The following is a 21,192-nucleotide window of genomic DNA, read 5'->3' on the forward strand; positions in this document are numbered from 1 at the left end:
ATAATCAGCCTGTAAATTTCCCACTGCTGGGCTAAGGCCTCCTCTCCCGTTGAGGAGAAGGTATGGAGCATATTCCACCACGCTGCTCCAATGCGGGTTGGTGGAATACACATGTGGCAGAATTTCGTTGAAATTAGACACATGCAGGTTTCCTCACGATGTTTTCCTTCACCGCCGAGCACGAGATGAATTATAAACAAATTAAGCACATGTAAATTCAGTGGTGCCTGCCTGGGTTTGAACCCGAAATCATCGGTTAAGATGCACGCGTTCTAACCACTGGGCCATCTCGGCTTTTGATCCGATAACCAATCAGTGACAATCAATAAAGCTTTGAAATCAAGGTTTTTATTCAATTTAATTAAGATGAATACGTATTTAAAAAAGATCTGTAAAGTATTTGACGATTATGAAGTTTAAAAAATATAATGAAATAATATTCTTCAAAAATATGCTGTAAAATCTTGTAATGGATAGTTTAGGAATAATAACGACAATACTTATTTATTTTTATTAGTTAATTATATAGTTTTTTTGGAGGGCAGATGATATTAACATATACATATTTTTTTTTAATTTATGGCGATAGCGTTTACAAATAAAAATCAATGTACCTAAGCTCTTTACTCTACATGGTGGTAGGGCTTTGAGAAGCCCGCCTGTGAAGGTACCACACACATATCATATATTCTATCACCAAAAAGCAGTACTTAGTATTGTTGTGTTTCGGTTTAAAGGGTGAGCGAGCCGATCTAACCAAAGGCAGGAAACATAACATCTTAGTTACAAAGGTTCGTGACGTATCGGCGATATAAGGAATGATGAATATTTTTTACAGCGCCGTTGTCTATGGACGATGACCACTCACCATCAGATGGCCAAATTTGTCTATCCACCTACTCATATCTTAAAAACACAACTACCAACAACCCAACTTACATAATCAAGTTAGTTATTTAACGTAGAAATAAATATATTCAATCCAATTCTCAGTTTTAATGTATTTTATCTATGCAAACAGGACACAGATTAAATAAATAACATTAATAATTTTGACAGCTCAATTCGAAACAGACATATTTCAAATAGAAGTCAAATTGAAGATGTCAGAAAGTCTATTTAAAATAAACGAATAGACTAAAACAATTATTCACATTAGATTTAATGTAATTTCCTCGACCCGCTTAGAAAAGATCGCTTTTAAACGAGACAAGATACGAGGGAGTCACGTGATGTAATTACAAATGTAATTTGAACCACGACTGCTTGTAATAGTTGTCATTTGTTGAATTCCTTGATAACCTTTCAGCGATCGTTAGGGAATGTAACTTAAGAACAGTAGTTTGATTAGATACAAAAGCTCATTTATTTTTTGTATTATATTGTATACAAGGACACTAAATTCGCCCTCAATAGTCTATAAAACTACGTTAAGTTCATATAGTAATATTTTTATATTAAAACCTTCTCCGGAACGCGCTGCTTTCTGTGATTCAGTTACAAGTTTTACATAGATTGAGTTAGTAATTTTTTTTCAGTTATGTGTCGAATGAAATGCTTTGGAAGAACTTTCTGGAAAAACTTCTCAAGAGCCGAGTTGGAGATCCGAGTAGTTAGGACGCGTGTTTTCAGAAAAAACAAAAGAATTCAAGGTTTCAGTTCAAACCGTGGCAAGCACCAATAAATTAGCATGTACTTAATTTATATATCACATTTGTCTCCAGCCTCCATCAATCCACATTAGAGCAGCGTGGTGAAATAAACCCCAAACATTACAAACATTTGCAGGCTGTTTATCAAACCTTTTCCTTAAGACACACCTTTTTGCTGTTTTCATTTTTCTTTTCAATCCAAAAATTAAAATTACAGAGCGTTATTAGTCTCCAGGATAAGTTAATTTACTACAGATAATAAACACCAAGGCAAAACAAGTAAGATGTTGATGTTCGATTCAATATTGTAATCTTAATAATAAAAATAAAATAATTATCATTTAGTTCTACTCGGTTCGCTCGTAATTTAACTGCGATAGAAGGCTACGGATGTACTATCTGCTCGAGTGGGACGCGCGGGTATACTACTGCGGTGAAACAAGAGATTCCGCTTTATAAAATTAAAATACCGTACTATAAAAAGGTTATTATAGTTTCATTTCTAATTCATTCAATCTTTGAAAGATACTAGTGGAACTTCGCATTTATTCAAAAGATTTTTTAGAAATTTCAAAACTTATGACAGGTTTTGTTATAATTTCATTTCATTGTAAACAGCACATCACTCAACAACCCTTATTTAAATTTATTTATTTATTTAATATTTGGGAAACAAACAGATATAAAATATAATCTGATTACATAATACAATTTAAATATCACATTATCCAGCGAAGTTTCCACCGATTGATAAAACATAAAATGCACTCAAATATTTTAACAAAAATGAAATCTTTAATGTCAAATAGTTCAGTTCGAAATGGTGTTCGTCGATAACAATTTACATTTTTTTTCTTATTAAGTCGTAATACCGCTTTCTAACCGACCAGTAACTTTTCGCTCTCTAAAACTATTTGTTAAATTGTAACAATTTAGTAAATTGCAATCAAGAATCCTCTTTCATTTTCTGCACATCTACGGCTGGAGCTTTTCAAAATGAGACCATAACTGTGCAGCTGTTGTTCCATAATCGCTGGGACAAAAATCCGCTTACGCTATTAATATATATAAAATACGACAGGGGTATCTCGACAAATCGATGTGAATGTTTTTATAATACCCAATGTATTGCAACTGACCGATAGATGGCGTGTACTGCAGCACATCAACTTAACTATAGTCTATTCCAATCAAAGAAGGAATGAATATAAACAAACTTATATTTACGTATGAATTACGTGCAATGCGATTCAATAAATAGCTCTGCTATATTGTGCACTTCTAACAGTTCTTGATTAATACATCTTTATTTATTATACGACACTATTTCACTTTTTTATGGTATAGGTAGGCAGATGAGCAAATTGTCCACCCTATGGTAAGTGGTGACCACCTAAAACAATGTTGCTGTAAGAACATTTAAACATTCCTTACATCGCAAATGCGCCACCAACCCTGGGAACTAAGATGTTATGTCCCTTGTGCCTGTAGTTACCTGTAGTTACCTGTAGTGCCTCACTCACCCTTCAAACCGGAACACAGCTATATTGAGTACTACAATTTGGAGGTAGAATGTCTGAGTTGGTAGCACCTTAGGTAGGTGCTACCAACTCAGACAGGTTTGCATATAACCCTACCACGAAGTAAGCCACTTAACTAATTATATCCACTTTAATTTTACTTATAAATTCCGATAATAGTTTTGTCGACATTCAAAACGCCATCTTTCGCAAATCCATATTGAATATAGATACATAGACTATTCAAGTTCTCGACCAATGATATTGCTCCAATTCGATGTCAAATATTGTTTATTAGGCTATTGCCCTCTTGTCGTTGGAATAGACTATAGTCACGGAAACCATAAATTCTTGCATATAAATAAATTACTTAAAAATACAAAATGACTATACGGGTGCTTATATAGATAATTATGTCTCAATAATAAATATTTAAATTTAGAATATAATTTATGAAAATAATCAATCTGATCTTGATCCCAAAGTTTCATTGACGTTTGTATATTTATAAGTGAAGTCGTTAACCTTCATATATTGCCTGTTATACTTATGTCGTAAATTATTTGAAATTATTTACGTCTTATGATAATTTATCGATATTTAATAACGTGTTAGGAATTTCAATACATAAAATCGTATTTCACAATAAAAGGGTGAATGACCATTTAATATATTCCATCGCTTTTTTGTAATCTTAATATACTATATATAATGGACATCTGCAACACTGGGGGACTTTTTCAGGAAGGAGTACGCTCTTTTCTTGAAGGTTCCCAAGTCGTATCGGTTCGGAAAAACCGCCGGCAAAAGCTGGTCCCACAGAGTGGTTGTACGAGGCAGAATATGTCTTAAAAATCGCGCTGTTGTGGATTTTCGGACATCTAGATGGTGTGAGTGATATTTGGAATTTTGACGAGATGACCGAAGGTGAAATTCAGCAGCCGGGATTAATCCGAACAATTCCTCGGAACATTCCCCATGATAAATTCTGTTGAAGATGCAGAGCGATCCAACATCTCTACGCAAAGCCAAAGGATCAAGCAGATCGGAAAGGGTTTACAAAAGCAGTACTCCATGTGTGGCCGAATTTGTGCCTTGTAGAGTCTTAGACGATGGGCCGACGTGAAATACTGTCTTGCCTTGCCGATTTTCTGCCATTTGTCAGGTTGTCACCTGTTTTGCATAAAACTTATCTACTCGTAACAGCACGTACATTCACTAAATGGGCGCCTCTACATGTTAAATTATTAGTACGAGTTAAGGAAACTCGTGTTAATAAGATGTCTTAGTGTGCGTGAGCAAACTGAAAGTAAAGGTGGTTACAATACGATTTATATTATATTTGTTAAGTTTAGTTAAAATACAAAAAAGGATAAACGTGAACAGACGTAACGCGCCTTCGTGAGATCACCTGATAGAGTTTTTTTTTTTTTTTAAACATTAATTTATAATTGTGTGTCTATCATATGACTAAAGAAAATTATTATTATTGATACAAAAATGACCTTATGATTAATTAAGAAATATAATTGACTGTATCCGATATTAGTTGAAGTTAATTAATTCCGGATTTGCGTTCTTTATCTCAATTGCTTGGCCAACAAACAACATTGGCCACATTGGATCCGCGCCAGCCAATGTTTGGTCATAATCCCACACAGTATTATTTACGCATTCAATAATTGTACTTTATTAATACGATGCGCAGGATATACGATTCGTACATAGATTCAAAATCCAATCCATAAATCGTGAAATCGAACTGAAATTATCTGACGTAACGTGTTAATCCACGAAGGAATAGCAAATGCAATTTTTCATTTAAAAAACTATGCTAAGAGAAGCTACAAAAATAAACCTAGACTATCTTTCCTATATGCCATAAAAAGGGCGTCAATAGCGCAATGGTTTAAGGGTCACCTAGCGATGCAAAAGTCATAGGTTTGAAGCCTTTTGAGCCATAGTCGTCAGTATCCTAGCACATACTTTATACTTCATCAGAGGAGATAAGAATATTATTAATTCTTTAAATATATAAACATATTATGCTCATTTCAGCTCATGTAGTAGAAAATAGAATACATGTCAATGTCATGTCAACATACTCTTAAAATCACGATGAATCATAGACATTTCTAGAAAGATACCATAATAGTTAAATTGTAATTGGTAATCTGTAAAATGTAGGCTTTTATATAACCCTTAATAGCCTTACGTTTGAATGAACTGTGACTAACAGGATTAAGATTTAATCCATTAACATGAACGAGCTATGACTTTATTTATAGAGCTTCTTCTGATATATATTTTAATAGTAATGCGTATTGCAATAGCGCTGAGTTAATTATAACTACATTTTCGATTCGCACTGGAAATTCTAAAAATAAAATCTTAAGTCCTCTGAGTGAAATACTGGAGTAACTCATACTATAATACTGGAATACCGTACATCGCCATCATCATCAGTAACCGCAAATCGTTGAATTATGAAGTTCTTGAAGATTGAGATTTATTTAAATTTGCGTCAAATTTGGTGTAAACGATTAAATACGTAGAAATATAATACAAATTCCCTTTTTATCGAGCGGTTTCATTGAAAACTTGAAATGTTCATATAAATAGAGTGGAGTAAAAGACTACAGGATAGAAAGTCAGTCTGTCTCATAGCAGATCATTTTTTCTCTCCTTTATTTAGTTCACCAACAACTAATAACATTTATATATCGATGACATTAAAAACTTATAAACTACTATTATGAAACAAAATGATAAACTAATAATAGGTAAACACCGCATGCAATAAGGATTTAAATAAAATTAAAAACTAGATACAAGATTAGTAGAATTTATGTCACAACAAAAAGTATACCTTCGATAAACTGAATTATTACAAAATCCCAAAATAATAATTATCTTTTATTTATTTATCGAATTGAGAAATAATTCAAATAATGATAATTCAATTATAATACAAAAGATATGAAAATAAATATATATTTTTTTTGCAAATAAATCTGCAATTAAAATTTTTATGTTACCAAGAAACAATCGCAATATTAGAAATATTACCACGGCACTTTCTTGGGACTCATTCTTGAGCTTTTCGAAATTCAAATTCAAAATTAGACATTACATTTTCAAATTAATTGTCGAAAAGTAACACCGCAGACCTGAACAGAACCGACGAAAGAATCTGTATCTGTTACCTGATGGTACGCCTGTCAATACTAGAATCGATAATTACCCAATGTTCCAAGATCTCAAGTGACGTTGGCATGCAAAGCATCAATATTTATTTATACACGATCAATTATGATGTACTTAATATGGAAATCTTGGCGTGCTAATGCTTTAAGGGTCACAGCCTAGATGCAACTGCGCAAATTAATGACACGTGAATAATGATTTGCTATTATTTCAACAATGTTGTTGAAATGTACGACATTCAGCTGGTTTATAGCTAACATACATAACGCATAGTTAGAAATTAATACGTATCAATAATTACATCGGTACAATACTGCTAAAAAATGGTATCAATTCTGTAAATCTTTTTTACAATACAACACCAGTACGTGGTAATGTGAAGTGGTAGGGTTTTGTACCAGCCCGTGAACGAGGGTTGTAACATTATAAAATCAAAAAAATCTAAATCAAAATATACTTTATTCGAGTAGGCTTTTACAAGCGCTTGTGAATTGTCATTTACCAAACTATATTAAGTGAAGTTACCACCGGTTCGGAATGTAGATTCTACCGAGAAGAACCAGCAAGAAACTCTTATTCAACATTTAAAAATACAGTCATGATAGTTTATAAATATAGTTCCCAAGGTAGAAGATGTAGATGGTTAAAATTTCCTACGGCGCCAATGTTAATAAACGGCCCGCTTATCTTCAGGTATCCCATTTGGCCTACCAAATTAATTGAAAAACAAAAGAAGGACGAAAAATAAAACTACCTAAAAATGCTCAGGATAGTAAGTAGGGTACTTTTTGAGAAGTTTTGGAATTTCTACTTCACAGTTCCAACGTGCATGAACCGATGTTTTTCTCCACTAAGCATGAGATAAAATGCTAACAAATTATGCACATGAAAATTCAGTGCTCATCCGTAATGGTATCTGATATTTTCGGTTAATATTTCACATTTCTAACTACCAGGACTACCTTGGATATATAAATGGAGTAGGCAATTTCCTAGGGGCCCATAGACTGACCGAAAATATGAAAATAAGTTTTTGTAATTCATTATCAATGATTTCGTTAAGGCCAAATATTTCTCCTATGTAAATAAACGGCAAAACTTCGGAATATAATAAAAAACATCGTAATCTTATTAAATATGCGCTGTGATAGGAAAATATAAATTAGAAAGTAAGAAAAAGCTGGAGATGTGCGTTGTCAAGGAGCAGCGACATAGATAATCCGGGCCGGATATATGCCACGGACATTTCAATTATGAAATACTCAGACGTACATTATATTTGTAAGCCATTTAACACTGTTAATATTCACGAATCACAACCCATACAGAAAATGAATTAGTTGGGTAGCCTTTGATCGACAATTCTGCTTTGATTGACGATCTTGCTGTGGAATTTTTCCATTTCATATTTAATCGGATCATTTCTTGCTAGGATGAATTTAACTTCGAACAGCCAAAAAGGTTTACTAAATTCATTATGTATGTAAATTGTATATCCATGCTAATATTATAACTTCGAAAGTAAATCTGTCTATCTATTCTTGTCACTGAACCAAATTTGATCAAAATTCATATGAAGTAAGATTGAACCCCAAGTTATGCTACTTATAATTCCCAACACCTAACAACCAACCCTTAAAATGAAAGCGAAGCTGCGGGCGACAACTAGTAAATACATAAATGATTTACTTGGTGGTAGGGCTTTATGCAAACCTTCAATCATCAGATATTCTACCGCCAAACAGCAGTACTCTACAGCAGTATTGTTGTGTTCCGGTTTGAAGGGTGAGTGAGCCAGTGTAACTACAGGCACAAGGGTAACATCTTAGTTCCCAAGATTGGTGGCGCATTGGTGATGTAAGGAATGGTTAATATTTCTTACAACGTCGTTGTCTATGGGTAGTGGTGACCACTTACCATCAGGTGGCTCATTTGCTCGTCCCCCTACACACGTCATAAAAAAAAATCGATTAAAGTATGAAAAATATTAAGAGGTTTTCAAGTTAGCAAACTTTCATAAATATAACCGTCTTTATCATACTCTGTGTGTTATGGCCTTTATAGCGTGTCTAAAAATAATTGAAATTGCTGACGTTGCTGCAGTCTGCCGGACGCGCAGGAAATATTATAGCGCAGTCTCTATTTCCTCATCCTTATAATACGATGAGACGACAATCCTACTTCCTATTTCCCTCGACATGTAACTAAGCCGATTCTGTTTGCATTAGGACCTCAGGATTCGCAGATTAACTTTTAAGATATCCTACGATCACCGAGACACTTAGAGCAGTAACTTGTGTTTAAGGACTATTCTAAGCATTCACTTTACGACCTAAAGCATAAATCAACTTAGTTTGCCCTTCATACTGACAATGGTCTATCTAAGTACAAATAACTTGAATGACGTAACAAGATAAATAATAAGGCATATAAAAAGATTTTTTAATATATACTAATAATACGAACGCGAAAGTAAATCTGTTTATCTGTTTGTATGTTACGCTTTCGTGGCTAAACCACTGCACCGAATTTGATGAAATTCAGTATGAAGAAAGGTTGAACCCAAATTTGAAGGACTTTCAGGCTTTTTTAAGCTTAAGTGCTACGAGAACCCCCGTCCCCCTCCTAATATGAGGGCAAAGCAGCGAGCGAAAACTAGTTCATAATAATTTAATAATAATAAAATATATGACATTATATTTCCGTATAGAGAATTTTCATCAGTTATTTTCATACCAGCTATCCGGCCTGGCCTAGGATTGAATAAGGTTTTACATAAAAAGTTTCCATTGAAGGACAAACATACAAAAAAAATGTCTGAATTGAGCCAAGAACCTTCTCTGATTTAGGGAAAACTCATTAAAGTTACACAAAGTCAAACAAGTTTAGAAACGCATCAAACACAACATTTAATATCAGCATCGTGGGTCTCAGTCGAAGATTGCGTTCACACGATCGAGAATAAAGGATAACATACATAGAATTACTTCTGATATGAATAACTTTGGCCCAAAGTAGACCAATGCAAAACATTTAAAAAAAATGTTTTGATGGTAGAGCTTTCTGCAAAACCGTCTGCGTAGGTACTACCCACTCATCAGATATTCTATCGCCACCAATCAATACTTAGAATTATTGTTTTCCAGATTGAAGGGTGAGTGAGCCAGTATAACCTCTGTGGTTACACAAGGGATATAACATCTTAGCTCCCAAGGTTGGCAGAGCATTGGTGTGATGTTAGGAATGATTAATATTTAAAGTGCCAACGCCTATGGGGGTGGCGATTTACCTTCAGGCGGTCCGTTTGCAATTCCGCTTAACACAAAAAAACCTAAAAAAATTATCATGAGAAGAGGGCTCTTCTTGCTTTGGGATTATGTTATGTTACAGTATCGTTTTTATTAAATCTAAACATACAGGATTCATTTAATTGTCAGACGTAATTCCCACACTAGTGTTTCTTTGTCGTGCTCTGGGAACGGTTTTGATCTAAGTTTATATACTTTAATTTTAAAGATGTAAGCATACATAGGGACAGACAGCGGTAAGCGACTTTGTTTTGTACTATGTAATGATTATATATATAAAATTGTATTTAAATAACATAATGTATTACAAATGATCGAAAAGATTAGGTAACTATTGAGCTTCATGTTAGTTCTTCTAGGTAGATACAATTCTATAAAATAATGATTACAAACTCCGCTTCAAAGCCTATTTGAATTTTATTTTGATTTAGATTATTTCCCATTCTTGATTTATATTACACTGTTCTCTTTATATATTTAAAAATTACATCGAAATCTGATTTCCTGGACGAAAATTAACGAATCCTCTTGTCTCTTGTGTAACGGACGTCACGTCACGTACTCATTGACGGTATACGGTAACGTTAATATTTAAATAATTAACAATATGTCACCATAACAATACATAATAAAAGAAACTAAAAATTACTGAGTAATTGATAAAATAAATGCACTCTCTATTTAAATATGTAACATAATATTCTCAGAGGACACAATTATATAAAAACGTCATCATAATACACTTAGGTATTATATTATAGAATAGATATTATGTAAATGCTTAATATATAAATCTAACTGTAATTCATTGACATACTCTGTAACTAAAATATTGGAAAAGAGTTTCTGGACATTTCTCTTGGTAGAATCTACTTTCCGAACCGGTTACCAGTTTTACAATTAATGGAACACTGTAATGTCATTTCATGAGTGCTTTTATAAGCCTACTTGAATATAAAATATTTTGGATTGATTTTTTAAATATAAATGTTGTAAAGATATTTAAGTTTCATGGAGCTAGTCGAGATAGCCCAGTTGCTAAAAGACGTAAAAGATGCGTTTAATTCGTGTTTATTATTCATCTAATGTTTGGAGAAAACTAACGTGAATCAACTGTGTCTGCCAATTACTACTGTAGCAGCTTGATCCAAATCTAACCCTCAAGTGGAGGCCTTTCTTTTAAAGGCTGTTCCCGTACTCGTAGATAATGTAACTCATACAATTTATAATAATTAGGAAACCATTCTAATATAACAACTAATATAAACAAACGTGTTAAGAACAGACAATGATAGCCACCTATTTAGTTGTAAACAATCTATAAACTGAACTAATTTGACCAGCGTTCTGTCTTATTCATACATATTGATTTAGAAAAGGATAGAAAGTATTTCAAGTTGTAAAATAACTTTTTTAGCAATTAAGTCTCTGATGTTGATCATACCTCACCTATTGAGGAGAGCTCCGACAAACCACGAACGGAGCACAGCATAGGAAATAATCTAAGAACAGGCAATCGGTTTAGATCTGTATGATTGCAGAAAGTCATCATTCACCATATCGATGCGTATAAATCTTAGTATCTATTCATATATTTTTTTTTAACAACGTATTACACAAATGTATAAAATATAGTATACTAGTCCTAGCCCGCGGCTTCGTTTGCGCTTTAGGTTGCGCGGTTGTCAGGTTTTAGGCATAAAAAGTAAACTATGTCCTTCCTTGTCCTAGCTTGCTTCATTTAAAATTTCGTCTAATTCGGTTCTATAGTTTTGCCGTGATAGCAACAAACATAAAGACAGAGAGAGTTTCTTTCGCACTTATAAGTGATAATACATATATAATATATAACAACATAACATATTATAAAAATGATAATTAAATATCTTGCAATGATTTTCTTACAAGGAAATTTGGTACGAAACAATATTATACGTATGTAGTCTAACTTAAATTCAAATGTTACTCAAGTAAGAGACTTGTATATTGAAGTAATTATTAAGTACACTCAAGTTATTGATACCACACACGTGCAGTGACGCAATCTGATCGCTATTCATTAGCGCTACCTCATACTCGCAGTACCCACAATATTGATTAGCTCGTTCTATACCTGACCGTTCAGCTTTAATAATATTTAAAGCGATAGAAATAGCTTGCTCTTGAACCTAAACATTAAAAAGGAACGTCAAATTAAAATGTTAGAGAAGCCATCGTGTTGAGGGTTCCGTATAATAATAGCACAAAATTCGTATTGTGTACGTACTTGGTAATGTTTCGATGTTGAGCTAAATGGGACGGTGAATGGACCACCTGATGTCAGGTAGTCACCGCTGTTCATGTTGGTACTGAAATAAATATTAATCATTCCTCATATCCCCAATGCGACCATTATAGATCAAAAAGAAGTATTCTTGCATTAAAAATGTTTGGGCTTTAAGCTTACGTATATCAAATCAAATCAAAATATACTTTATTCAAGTAGGCTTTTACAAGCACTTTTGAATCGTCATTTAACCAACTATTTTAAGTAAAGCTGTTTCGGTTCGGAACCGACCGACCTACCGAGAAGAACCGGCAAGAAACTAACTCTCTAGGGTACTAATAATAATAAACTACTCAGTAGGGTACTCAACATCTAAAAATACAGTCATGTTAGTTAAATAATAAATACAATTATATATGTATGTTATGTCTCCTGCCTGGAAGTCAACAAGCATTAACTCCACGCCTTTTTATCATCTATATAATATTTCACTACATTTCAAACTTATGAGTAGATAGTTATAAAAACTGAAAACACTTTTCCGAATTATCAGAAATCCCCCAGGATATAGAATAAAAAGTTTTGCTTTGATACCGTTAATATTCTATTCCATAAAATACAAATATAATGCGGGCTAAACCGCGGCGCACAGCAAGTTGAATTAAATAAATATAGGATGTCTAAACATTCGAAATATTCCTGGCATCGCATCGTATTATTCCAAGAGTTTATTCTTATGTTTTTTTTTTATCGCGATGCTATACTTTGTGTACAGTAAACAGGTAGCCTTATTTGAACCTACGCTTATAAGCAAGTCTATGTGTTTTTGTTACGGAATTCCGTTTGTTGTGTAATATAATGGTAAAAAATGTGGATTAACCTACACCTGTCGACGTTATTGTGTTTTGATTAATTAGGTCACACATAACTATACAATTCTATAGAGTTTAATATTACATTATTTATAAAATACCTAATATTTTTCATATCGAGATAACAAAGAAAATTAAAGAATAATAAAATATTTATGGTGTATTTATTAACCAGAAATCTTATTAGGTCTCTATTTAAATGGGACCAAAGACAATGTAAAAAAAAATCTTATAAGATATAGAAAAAGTGCATTCGTATTAAATGTAAAAACATTCTACTATAAATACAGATAAAGAAAGGAAAGTATCTTTGATCTGAAATCACATATCACGGACGCGAAGAATTTATATATTAATAATAATTTAGAGGTATTTGGTTTATGTTTATATATTTGTTTCTGTTTCAGATTGAGCTGTTCGTCAATTTAAAACCACTGTAAGTATTGTAAATGACAATTACTAAAATTGCAGATTAATAAACGCTACTCTAAAATCCTCATAAAAATGTTGACAATTGACAACATAATTTGTAAATGGTGTTAAAGTATATTTAAGGATTTTTTATGTACTCTGTATAATGTACATAAGCTACAATACTTAGCCGAATAATTAGTCTTCAATGCCCAATAGGATAAACAATATTAAAATATATATATACATATTTTTACTAAAATAATTTCAAATACTAAATCTAATTTTATGTAAATTTATTCCAATGGCATAATTAGCACTAACTTAAATAGAACAATAACAGAAAAATAAACAACAGATGTTCGGCCAATTGTTTGCTTATAATTAGACAACTCCGCCGCGACCTTGCGCCATTGTCAATCTGTCACACACATGTCACCTCATTGTTCCCGCCAATGCCTTCAATGACACAGATTAAATAGAACATCTTTAGAATCTTAAATGGCTACTTATTAGTTTACAGTCTGAACAAACGAACTTGACACAATTTGAGTTGAGTATTTTCATAACAAGTGATAGTACGACTACTTTTCTAAATTAACTACTGATATCATCAGATAATGAATGAATTTAAAAATCTTAATCACTAGGTTGACTTTGATACTAAAGTACAAGTAATTGATTTATTTTCTGACTGGTCAATGGATCACGATTCTTTCTGATTAGTCTTTTAAAAATGTTGGTTTTCCGCAAGATGGCGTCTTGTATCTGATTTTTTTATTCGTCAAGCCAATTTATTCTCATATAATTTTTTGATCAAGTGTGATGACGATCTTAAATTTATTCAGAAATTAAAATTACAAATATAAGTAAAACTATTTCTTTAGTTGGTAAAAATAACTAAACGGGGACGAAATGTATATTAAGCATTTCCTTATCTGATTGGTCGCATGTACGTACAATTTGATGGTGGTTAAAGACCATAGAATATGAATTGCAAAAATTTGGAGATCATTCTTAATAGTATCTATCGTAGGTACCGTAGACAAGCGGAATTAGCAAGAAATGTTTTCTGCAATAGCAAATACTTTCAGCACTTATTCCTAACAAAATTTGGAGATTACTCTTCATTCGAATTTGTATTACTAATTCCTACACTGAACTTTTAAATTGAATTTCATTTAACTTTTTTACCTTTGATGCAATAAATGTACTGTAAATGATTTCCTTTTTTAAACAATAAAACACTCTCTAGTTTTGTATGATCTGTAAGTATTTAATTTCATTAAATACGTATTAATTTATACAATATATGAACATATTTATATCTCCACAGATATGGCCACTTCTTAAAATTATTTCTGGAGTTTATCTTGAACAATATATATTTTCCTATTTTATAAAAAACTGTATCTATACTGAATTTATTTTCACAGTGTACGAGGTTACAAATACCTCCACTTTAGTTGGCTCAGAATAGACATAAGTTATGTAAAATAATATGTCACTGTTCCCGCCAATGCCTTTTACGACACAGATTAAATAATCTATATGGCAACTCGTATGTACAATCATTTTAAACGAACTTGACATTATTATTAAGCTCTGAGATTTGTTTTTTTTTTAAATACGATGACAGTGAAAACATTATACAGATGAAAAATATTTATTTTATGTAAATTAGTATGTCCTTTGTATCGCAAGTGTCTTCAATTGCACAGATAATATATACAATATTTAACATGTATAAAGACAACTCATTATGGGTATTTAAAGCAGTGGATTATATACTTTTTTCTTATACGGATAAAAATTATGTCATGAGCTATATAAGATACGTTTTTCAAATAGTACTGTTTTGTAAGGAGATAAATCAAAAGGCATAAGCATGTCTTCTAAGGGCATACGCGAGGTTATTTTTTTTATCGATAAATTCATAACATATTTTCGTCAAAGAAAAAAAAATCTATTTTAAAAATCAACTAGTAAAATCAAATAATTCAAGTAAGTTACTACATACGAAATACTTTCTTTTCTATTTATTTACATTTTTAAATTATTTTTAGCCGCAATTAGTGTATAATTTCAAGGTCCAATATGACTGAAACGGTCTTTATTTAATTTATGTTAACACTTAAATAAACGCCTTCGACGCAAAAGGGAGTATCTGAAATCCACTTACTTAGTTTTTTTTTATGATTTAGATACATTTAAAAGTACCTACTTGTCCCTACTTATTATTTTAGTAACATAATTAAAAGGAAAATGCGTTTATTAGATTGTCTTTCACACAGGAACGTGCCGTGTGTTTTCCATAAACTTAATTAAGTGCAGAAGGTAAAGAACGAATTGTCATGTCCTGTACTGACCAATTTCAGCTACAGTGATCATTCTTGATTAACTAGCATACTGCCAACATAATGTTATTGTGTACAAATGTTTACGCCAATACAAATGCACTTTTTCAAAATGATGGTAAAATAACTCGACTAATAAACTAGTTCAGGCACCGGTGACAGTACCAACCGCTTTATATGCTTTTGGAGACAAGGGAGTGTAAACTTTTACTTTGGGGTCGATTTTTTTTTTGCAAGCACGTTAGGGTACCAGACTCATCACATATTCTACCGTCAAACAACAATGCATTATCATTATTGTGATCCGGTTTGAACGATCAGTGAGCCGGTGTAACTTAACTTAAGATCCGACCTTGAAATTCTAGTCATCGATTCAAAAGTTAAATTAAGAAATAATTACAGATCCAACGTTCAAAGCCTAAAACATAACTGTTTTATAATACGTAATAATAAATGTCGCTCCTAAAACCATTTGTTCTTAATCCGTCTGTATCTTCAGAGCAATTACAAAGCCGCTGTAGAAATTAACGAGACCGTTTAAACTATTAAGACCGAAGTTTCTTTCTCCGAGACAATACCGGCTCTGCGTTATAGAGTTTATCTATAATTTTATTCAGATGCGAATTCAAGCGCTTAAAGCGCTAGTTTTAATGAATAATAAATAACAATGAATTGTAACAGCTTATTCTAGATATTTTGTAGTGCTATTGTGGTCCAAGATTTCGAATGCTCAGACGAACATTTATTTTAAAAAAGGGTTGAGTTTTTTGTTTATTCTCAAACGCAATTATTATGACTAACAAATAATAAATGAATAAATTTCTTACCGATTCTTATCGATCAGTACTACATTCCTAAGTAGCTTTAAATTTTATTTATATCGTAAAATATCTGCAGACATATTTATATTTCTGCAAAATAGGATTATTGATTAATTTAGAAAACGTTTTTGACTCATATTTTAAATAATGTCACAGGTGGTATTTTTTATTTACTAATTTAATGTTTTTTCTAAATGTTTTTACAGCAATAAATAAAAGTTAAGGTCTTTTTGTCAATATATATTTTTTGTAGTAGGTACCATACTTGTGGCGTAGATATTGTGTTGCGTAATGTGTCCGCGCCTTTAGCACTTCCCAGTCGAAGGTTTCGTGTTGTTCCGTCTATCCGTCTGTCTGTCAAACTGTCACAGACATGTCGAGTTTTCGGACAAAGGCAGCTGCGGTTCCAACCGAAACTTTACACAAATAACGAGGTGAACCAAGTCTCTTGTTATGTGAACTTCTTGTATCAAAGATCAATTGGCTTAATTACATAATATAATTTTATAAAATATAACAATGAACGATAAAATACATAATTTATTATTAAAAAACAAGAAATGTCGTTCGATGTACCTATAACAAAAACAATGAAATAAATTAACAACATTTGAGAATAATTAAATTGCAATGACAAAATTGTTAAAAAACCCTTCTTGTATGTGTTATGTATTCTTGTATGTATTATGTATTCTTGTATGTATTATGTATTCTTGTTTTGAAATAGTAAAGTTGAAATTACCGGATTTTCTTTACTTTGATATGCAAGTATCATACATATAAACCTTCCTCTTTAATCACTCTATATATTAATGAAAACTGCCTTAAGATCCGTTGCGTAGTTTAAGATATCTAAGCAATAAAACGGCGGCAAGAGAGTTCGTTTTATACTATGTAGACATTGCACTAAAAAACGTCAATAGTTACAAAATAACAATGAAATTGTAGCAAAGCGGTTGGCAAACAGAAGAGAAAAATGTACTGAACTATTTTATTTACGTATAAACAAGAATATGAGATATTTTTCACGTGAATGGTCGTTTTTTGTAATGAAGGCAAAACCTCAAATAGGTCAACGTGGTATAAACCTTGGGAAATAAGATGTTATGTCTCCTGCACCTGTAGTTATACTGGTTCACTCACCCTTCAAACCGGAACACAACCATACAAATTATTAATGTTAAACAGTAGAATATCTGATGAGTAGGTGGTACCTATCCAGATAGACTTGCACAAAGCCCTACCGCAAAACGCGATGGTGTTTTTTCATCTCCTGGTATTAATTTTATGTATATTGATTGAGAAGTACTTTGAGTGAAGCATTATAAGGACAGATACACTTAATTTGCACTTAAATGTAAAATAACATAACTTTCCGAAAATTCAAATAAAACTCCCATCCAATTAGAACAAGACTTAGTTGAGCAAAACTTTTTCGATTGTATAATACCGTTTATTTTTCGCTGAAATACAAACTTATGAAGATAATTTTTTTTCTCTCACTCTGTGAATATCTTTGCAGCTTCATTTTCGTTTGTGGAATACATTTGCTTTTGTTTAATTATACTTTTTGGAACAATTTAAAATTTACTGGATGTAAGCGCGCTTATATAGCTATACGGTTAATTAGGCGCCTAGTGATGTAAAAAGTCGCAGATTCGATCCTGACCCTTTGGGATAATGCTGTCCCCATTGTTGTCTCTAAACACAAGCTTATAGATTATATTTTAGCTGTTGCCCGCCCACTTCGCTGGCCATTAAAACAAATATTGTTTATATAAGATAATTAATACAAAATTAATGATTAAACTTTTTGTTATAGCTGCCATGAGGTTTATCGGCATTATATATAGTCTATCATTTACGCAATCACAGGTTCTTACTGTATACCAATTTTTATAAATATCAATTGAACCGTTCTTGAGTTATAGCGGGCCAGACAGACAGACAGACAGACAAACAAAAATTTTCTAAAATGGTAAAACTGATGTTAGTGAGTCATAAAACGAATATTTATGATAAAATTCGACAAAAAAAATAAATTAGTGTACAAACAGACTACAGATTTATATAGTAGTATAGATATAGATATGTACATATTATATATTTATATTTGCAAAATGTTTATTTTTATTGTCAAAATGTATCGTGTGTGTTCGGAATGTAAATTCTACTTAAAAGAACCGGTAACAAACTCAGTAATTACTCTTATCCAACAATTTACATAGGTATATTATTTAAATACAATAAATATACAAATTAAACTTAATACAAGAGAACTTTGTACGTAAGACTTAAATTAAACTGTCGTGAAATACTCAATACATAAAAATCAAAACAATTTTTTTTTAACACAATCCAATACGGAAATTTGTTCATCAAGCTAGCATGAAAAAATGCTTCCGTAACGCATAATGCTACTTCAATGACGCGCAACGCACGATGATGACGTCACAAAAATGTTTTGTAACAAAACGGACGGACTGGTAGATTATTAAATCATAAATATAAAAAACAGTATAAATCATAAAAACGATAACAGTCTGGGAACATTGATATGTTCCCAGGTTGGATAAAAGTTTTCTTGTCACAGGAAAAATCAAAATCAAAATATACTTTATTTGAGTAGGCTTTTACGAGCACTTTTGAATCGTCATTTAACAAACTATTTAAAGTAAAGCTACCACCGGTTCGGAATGTAGATTCTACAGAGAAGAACCGGCAAGAAACTCAGTAGTTACTCTTTTTCAATAATAAAATATTATAAAATAATCATAATAAAAGATATAGAGTTATAAACACAGGTGTAACAAGCAAACTCATACACTACGTGACAGTGGATTGTAATGAATAAAATTGATATATTAATATCGTTCGAGAATTACTTGAAGTTTGTGGAGTGATCCAACTACAAGCCATTTGGGAAGAATTAGAAGATTTGACGCGTCTCGGGAGGAGCATCTACTTAGTAGAATCGAAGTCCGGAATGATGATCGTCAGAAAAAAGACAAAGTTAACGAAAGATCGAATACAAATATTGACACAGATCGTGAATTTTCAATATATCTATGAATATCCTAAAATTTAAAACCGCTTTTCGGAAACGCTATCGAGTGAATTCGAACAATAAAACGAATCCATTACACCACTAGTCTGAGGTGTGAAATATACATACATTTAAAAGTAGACCATATCCCATTCATATAGAACTGAAATTCTTTTGAGCTCTCCTATAATCCATAAAAAGCCTTCACGAATGCACTTTTATACTAGGTTTTTAATTAAAAGGTTCGTGCAAAGAAGTTGAAAAGAAATGCTCAGTGACCCGCAAAGCTGCTATGAAATTCGTTCAAATATATACCGATGAATACGAGATATTAAGACGTATAAATATGTATGTACCTATGTTTAAAAAAAGTATATTATATTTAAACTTAAACTCAAACTCATAATCCTTCATTCAATGTAGAAGCATTACACGTTTAATTGTCAAATTAAAAACTACAATCGGTTGGAAACGTTACAGTAACTTGGTAGTAGGTCTATGTAGGTACCACCCACTCATCAGATATTCTACCGCCAAATACCAATACTTGGTATTGTTATGTTCCGGGTTGAAGAGTGAGTGAGCCTGTGGGCGGTGGTGATCACATTTGACCGTCCGCCTATCAATTACATACAAAAAAAAAACGCTGACCTCAGAAGAACCGGCAAAGGAAACTCAGTAACTTTTTGAAATATTTTTATTCATAATACACTCATATTTAATAATATAATATTCTTCAAATATATTCAGAGTTCTATTAGATTTTTTCCAATTAAATTCATTTCATTCCTACATACATGGTTTTCTCACGATATTTCCATTCAGTGCCGGATTAACCACATGAAAATTCACGAGTTCTTTGCCGTGTTCGAATTCGCAATGCTTAATAGATAAGATTTACGTTTTCTGGAATATGTCGGCTCTTATCAACATATAATATACATTACAATCATTAATTAATTGTTAGAAATCAGTTCGCCTACAGGTCATGCCTCCATTATAAAATATTCAAGCCCCAAGCGACGATGCTTTGCGTTTGTGGTTTCCAGCACGAAGGGCGAACAGACACAGACGCGGTAACGAGGGCTGACAATAACAACGGAGTCTATGTCAGCTATGACGACATTTAATGTCCATTTTAACTGACAACATTAAAACAATTTTTTTTAAAATCCTTAGTAATAAAATAAGAGGGTGATTAATAAGTTACCTGGTAGTAATAAGTCACCAATGCCCAAAAATATTGTCCTTGTGAGAAATGAAATATTCTCCATTCCTTAAATCGCCAATGTGGCATAAACCCTTCCTCCCTACGAAGTCTCTTGTACTTTTTATTATATTGTAGGTAGGTGGACGGACAATTGTGTTGTCTTATGGTAGCTTGCCACCACTCATCAAAACATTGTCACTGTAACTAATATTCCCCATTCCTTACATCGCCAATGCTTCACCATCCTTAGCTACCTACTCAGTCCCTTGAATCTGGAGTAACACTTGCTCACTCACCCAAAACCAGAACATAGTACTAGTAAGTATTGCTGTTGAACAAAATCAAAACGTTCTTTATTCTATACTTATAAAGGCACTTTTGAGTCATCATGTTACAATGCTGAATTAAATGCAAACCACCGGTTCGGAAAGAAGTTACCGATAAGAACCGGCAAGAAACATTAGAATATGTGATAAGTTCCTACCAAAAGCATAAGTCCATTTTTTTGAAATTGGAATCCTA

General features: G+C 32.3%; 1 protein-coding gene across 2 annotated transcripts in view; it reads left to right on the forward strand.

Moving 5' to 3' along the window:
• The window catches only part of LOC113404317 (Ig-like and fibronectin type-III domain-containing protein 2), a 158,435-nt gene that overhangs the window by 56,924 nt on the left and 80,319 nt on the right, over positions 1–21,192 (forward strand). For both annotated transcript variants that reach the window (XM_026645182.2, XM_026645184.2), the window contains exon 3: positions 13,233–13,261. The gene's annotated coding sequence lies outside the window, so the exon portion shown is untranslated. The remainder of the gene's footprint in view (positions 1–13,232; positions 13,262–21,192) is intronic.

Source organism: Vanessa tameamea, chromosome 17, assembly GCF_037043105.1.
Source record: "Vanessa tameamea isolate UH-Manoa-2023 chromosome 17, ilVanTame1 primary haplotype, whole genome shotgun sequence".
In the NCBI taxonomy this organism is placed as follows: domain Eukaryota; kingdom Metazoa; phylum Arthropoda; class Insecta; order Lepidoptera; family Nymphalidae; genus Vanessa; species Vanessa tameamea.